This window comes from Carassius auratus, chromosome 44 (genome assembly GCF_003368295.1).
Source record: "Carassius auratus strain Wakin chromosome 44, ASM336829v1, whole genome shotgun sequence".
NCBI lineage: Eukaryota > Metazoa > Chordata > Actinopteri > Cypriniformes > Cyprinidae > Carassius > Carassius auratus.
Genome location: NC_039286.1, coordinates 8,930,329 through 8,936,326, shown reverse-complemented (window position 1 = coordinate 8,936,326; position 5,998 = coordinate 8,930,329). Strand labels below are relative to the sequence as shown.

Genomic DNA, 5,998 nt, shown 5'->3' with positions numbered 1-5,998 from the left:
TTTTTTTTTTGTGGCAACTAGGACTGTGAATCTTTGAGTAGACAGTGATTCGATTAGATTCATGATTCATATGTTTTTGATTTGATTCATTGAATGATTTTTGCAAATTTAGAACGATTAAATTCGAATCGATTCACAATTAAATTTGATTCGAATTTGATGATGATTTGCAGTGCGTTTCGCTATTATGCATGTGTTGTGATGATTTGCAGCGCGTTTCGCTATATGCATGTGTTGTGATGATTTGCAGCGCGTTTCGCTATTATGCATGTGTTGTGATGATTTGCAGCGCGTTTCGCTATATGCATGTGTTGTGATGATTTGCAGCGCGTTTCGCTATTATGCATGTGTTGTGATGATTTGCAGCGCGTTTCGCTATATGCATGTGTTGTGATGATTTGCAGCGCGTTTCGCTATTATGCATGTGTTGTGATGATTTGCAGCGCGTTTCGCTATATGCATGTGTTGTGATGATTTGCAGCGCGTTTCGCTATTATGCATGTGTTGTGATGATTTGCAGCGCGTTTCGTTATATGCATGTTGTTACGCCTGCCTGTTTGCCCTCTGCTGGCTCTGCTACACAGTGCAGACGTTAGTTGGGCAACAGGTGTATTCAATCCCCAATCAGTACTAGTATAAAGATCAGTGCACCTCCAAGTGAACGCTCTCTCTCATTTCTCCCATTCTTTTATTTAATACATATTTTGCTCATATATATATCATCTTCTTATTGTTGTTGTTAGTGTCAGATATTGTTTGTTTATTTAATAACCACACGCGCGTGTTGTTTTTTCCCCTAGACGTCAGTTTATTTTGTTTGTTTAATTGTTTGACAATAAATTTGGTTTATTGTTAAAGCATTTGTTGTTGGCCTCTTTTATGTTGCGGTTTGGGAGCCAGCCGTAACATAAAAATGGGAGTCTCGTCCGGATTTTGAACATTTGTTTCTGAGGGACTCTTTTTTTTTTTTAGTCTCTTCAGGATTTCCTGTGAGAATTGGCTTTCACTCCGGTTAGACAGTGTGTTTCAGCTGGGTTGCGCGTGAGCGGCCCTTCCATCGGAACACTATTTGTTGTTTTGTTGATTTTGTTTTGCATTTTATTTTGGAGTTCGGAAGGAAATCCTGGGTGGGGGTACGCTTCTCGCGCAGCTGATCTCATTTGGAGAACGGTTGTTACGAGGTTCAGCGTTTCAAGTCGCCTCGAGCCCGGCAGTCCTTTGAAGACTAGCTAGGTTAGTTAGTTTCAACAGGCAGGCATATCGGAGATGTAAAAGCCAATGGAAATCCTGGTGAGTACATTTTTCTCCCTTGGTTTTGCTTAATTTGATTATAAAGAGAGCGTGTTTTCGCGTACGTGTGGTTATGTTCATTTTGCCATTTTATATAGGAAGTGGATGTTTGTGTAGACTAGTTAAATACAATTTGATTTGTTTACATGAAAATCTTGGGGACAATAGCAGCTGATGTGATTCGTAAATAAGTTTGAAACAGCTGTTGTGGCCTAGTGAGTAAGACCGATTGTTGTTTACTGTGAGTAAATTAGCACTGCATTGAGTGGTTATGCAGGGTTTTACACATTCCTATTACAAATGTGCATTGATTTGTCCTCTTTATAACACTGAAATGGTTGCAGTAACTTTAAGGTCTGTGTGATTAAGTTGAATGGTAGAAACAGGATTTTTTTTCTTGTTTAATTATTCACTTGATCTTTTATAGTGTTTCTAGTGTTATAGTGGATTGAGCTAGGTTGTTTTTCTGACACTTTTCGTTGGGAGGTTTTGTTAGAATTATTTGGGCTATTGTAGTCAATTTATTGACTAAATCTTCATTGTGTTAATCGTATGCTTGTTCAAAATGACGTCCACTGAGGAATTGAATGTAGAACTTTCTGATAAATTTCTAGATAGGTGCACCAAAGAACAACTTTTAGAAATCGCAGAGAGTCATGCACTCATTTTGAATAGTAATGATAAGAAACGCAAGGAGGATTTGTTGAGGGCTGTTAAAAGCCAGTTGATAGCCAAAGGAATTCTGGATGTAGGAGAATATCCATTTATGGAGAGAGATGTCATGTTCACAGAGAAACAAACACAGTTTGAAACTGAGAGACTATCGTTAGAAGGTACTCAAGCATTAAAAGATAGGGAATGGGAAAACCGGATTCAGTTAAAAAAATTAGAGCTTGAACAGGAGCGTGAACGTACACAATTGGAGCTGAAAAAGTTAGAGTATGCACGTGAGAGTGAACGTGAACATAGGCAGTATGAGATGAAGAAGTTAGAACTTGAATTGGAAGTTAGGAAAGCTGAAGCTTCTAAATCTGTTCAGTTTGTGCACTCTTCTTTTGATGTTGGTCGAAACATTAAGATGGTTCCTCCATTCTGTGAACGTGATGTTGACAAGTATTTTGCCCATTTTGAAAGAGTTGCTTCTCTAAAATGGCCAGAAGAAGTCTGGACTTTGCTTCTGCAGTGTGTTCTGACGGGGAAAGCTCAAGAAGTGTTTTCTTCTCTTTCTGAAGAAAAGAGTGTTTCTCAACAGGCTTTTGATGGAGCCAAAGCACTGTTGGCTAGTGCTCCTGTCCTTCTTGCACCAGACTTTTCTCGACCTTTTTGTTTAGCTGTGGATGCCAGCGACACTGGAGCGGGAGCTGTTCTGTTACAGAAAAGTCAGGATGGAGTAGAACATCCAATCTGTTATTTCTCAAAAAAATTCAATGTCCACCAGCGAGTTTATTCTGTTGTGGAAAAGGAGGCGCTTGCTCTTGTTCTGGCTATCCAACACTTTGAGGTCTATCTGGGATCATCTGCTAGTCCGATTGTGGTTTATACCGACCATAACCCTTTGGTGTTTTTACACCGAATGAAAGATCGTAACCAGAGGATAATGCGGTGGAGTCTCTTCTTGCAACCATTTTCCCTTGACATTAAACACATCCGGGGCAGTGACAATGTCATTGCCGATGCCCTATCCCGAACATAAAGGTTGTATATTTTGTTGTCGTCTTATTTTTTTGTTTTGTTTTTTTTTTTCTTCCCCTCTACTTGTCTCTTTCTATCCTGTTTCCTAGGGCCCAGGAAGCAGGAATCCGGAACCAAGTGGAGTGGGATCATCGGTGGAAATTTTGATGTTTTTTTAGTATTCCTTAGAGGAATACTTTTGTGGGGGAGGTGTTACGCCTGCCTGTTTGCCCTCTGCTGGCTCTGCTACACAGTGCAGACGTTAGTTGGGCAACAGGTGTATTCAATCCCCAATCAGTACTAGTATAAAGATCAGTGCACCTCCAAGTGAACGCTCTCTCTCATTTCTCCCATTCTTTTATTTAATACATATTTTGCTCATATATATATCATCTTCTTATTGTTGTTGTTAGTGTCAGATATTGTTTGTTTATTTAATAACCACACGCGCGTGTTGTTTTTCCCCTAGACGTCAGTTTATTTTGTTTGTTTAATTGTTTGACAATAAATTTGGTTTATTGTTAAAGCATTTGTTGTTGGCCTCTTTTATGTTGCGGTTTGGGAGCCAGCCGTAACAATGTGTTTTGAGGATTTGCAGCACTTGTGTTGTCAAACTGATGAAGATGTTTTTTTTTTTTCATTTGCTGGTGTTTTTTCAATTTGCATGTGTTTTCTTAAATTGCAGCGCGTTGAGCTATCTCGGCCACTGTAAAAACGTACCCGTTGTCTGTTTCTGTATCAACATACGGTACTTTCAGGCACCTGATTATCAGATAAACCTTGCACTCTTATTTCAAGGTCGTTGTTGATGCTGTGGTTATTTTAACAATTTCCTTTGTACATTCAGTTAATCAGCATTGTTAAAACACATTTATCATTCAGTGGAACTGTGCGTATGATTTAGACACTTACATTTCTGCTTTGTCCATGCAATAAATACGCAGCTTTCGACTGCTCAGGTAACGCCATCGGTAAGATGCAGAGAGCCATTAACAAACTATACAGAAAAGTAAAACTACTTCACTTTAGTATTACTGGCCACAAGTCCTAAGGAGAAATCACACATCAGCTGCATCAGAGACGAACGGAGCGTGAGCACAATCCTGTGACAGTCTCGGGCGGTAACAGTGGAGCACGTGAAGAATAGATTCACAAACACTGTTCAAGGTCTCCATTATTTCATGCGTGTAGTAAATTAATATGTATATATTTTGAACATTGAATCACTATAGAAATAACGATTCATTCAATAGCGTTTTTAATCTATTACAGTCCACGATCAGCGATTCAAAAATCATGTTTTAAGATCGATGCATATGCATCGTCAGAGTTTGTAATCGATGCATCTATAAAACAAGTGAATCGTTACAGCCCTAGTGGCAGCAGATATTTTCTTTGTTATTGTGATGTACATATGAGTATAACAGATTATTGAGAAAAAAAATTTTGTTTGGGGACTTGGTAATGTGCATTGGTTGCTGATAGTTTGCTGCCATATAATATATCACGTGCTCCGACACGCAGAAGCGGTGTCTGATTCATCATGAACGAACTGAGTCTTTTCAAAATAAACTTTAATCGGATTGCGAATCGCACCAAACGATTCGTTTACGAATTAGAATGATCCGATTGCAGCTTTTCTGGAGTCGACCACTCACTGATTCAAATAAACCGTTTAGTGCGAGTCTCCAGAAGTAAGAACCGGCAGATCTTGTGAGCGTGCGTGCGTCTGATGTTGCTAAAAGTAAGTTATTAATGTCGAAATTTAGGATTAATTATTGTAACTGAAAATCAAATTTAGGTCAAAATTGTCAGTTGTTTGGGAACTAAATCCGCTGTAAAGGGTGATCTGTTTAAGCCCACTGAAATGCTCCAGTGCAACCCTTACAAAAAATAACCATGGTTTTATTATAGTAAAACTGTAGTAACCTATGGTTTTTTGGCCTATTGACTACCATTTGTATAACCACAGATTTACTACAAATACCATGGTTAAACTATGGTTAATATAGCAAAACCATGGTAAATTTGTGGTTACCATGGTTTAACTATAGGAACTATGGTTTTTTGGTTTTATTTGTAGTAAAACCATGGTTAATTTTCATAAGGGAAACGATGCAGACACATCAATCATCGTCTCTTGTGTTTTAGGTTAAAAAATAAAATAAAATAACCTTAAACTAACACAGATTAAATAAAATAACTCATGCATTTCCAAATTCCCCGCAACCGTAATATTAACAGTTTTATTAAAATGCTACCATGATGTCTGTTTTTATATTGTGTATCAACAGTAATGTTATACATATGTATTTTGTTTGGATTAACTAGACGAGTAACGTTAGACAGACATGAATGTTTATTCATAAACGTACTGAAAATAAGTAAATATTGTAGCTGATGCTAAATGTCTAGCTAACAAGCTTGCTGGTGCTAACTTGAGGTAATTTTTATAAATAATGTCCAAATATTTTTATTCAACCACCTATATATATATATATATGTATATAGATAACTCTCTGTGACTCTCTGTGGTCATTAAAAATCCCAGGATGTCTTTCGGAAAGAGTAGAGGTGTGACCTCGGCATCCTGGCTAAATTCGCCCATTGGTCTCTGACCATCATGGCCTCCTAACAATCCCCATATCTACTGATTGGCTTCATCACTCTGTCTCCTCTCCACCAGTAAGCTGGTGTGTGGTGGGCGTTCTGGCGCAATATGGCTGCCGTCGCATCATCCAGGTGGATGCTGCACACTGGTGGTGGATGAGGAGATACCCCCTGTCTATGTAAAGCGCTTTGAGTATCTAGAAAAGCGCTATATAAATGTAAAGAATTATTATTAATTATTATTATAACATCTAGGGACAAAAGAAAGGATGTGATGTTCAGAACATGGTAACTACAGTAATTATCAAAGAGGGGAAGCACCCCGTTTGGCCAGGGGTGTTTTTACACCACAGAAAAGGTTTGAGAAGGAAAAAATCATTATGAAAATATAATTATATTTTCCTTAAAATGTTCTTCCTAACTTCAG

General features: G+C 38.2%; 1 long non-coding RNA gene across 1 annotated transcript; it reads left to right on the top strand.

Moving 5' to 3' along the window:
• Positions 1 to 996: 996 nt before the first annotated feature.
• On the top strand, positions 997 to 3,159 carry LOC113062391 (uncharacterized). Its single transcript, XR_003278527.1, has 2 exons — positions 997 to 1,290; positions 3,072 to 3,159. It is a non-coding gene; the product is annotated as an uncharacterized LOC113062391 (long non-coding RNA).
• Positions 3,160 to 5,998: the final 2,839 nt, after the last annotated feature.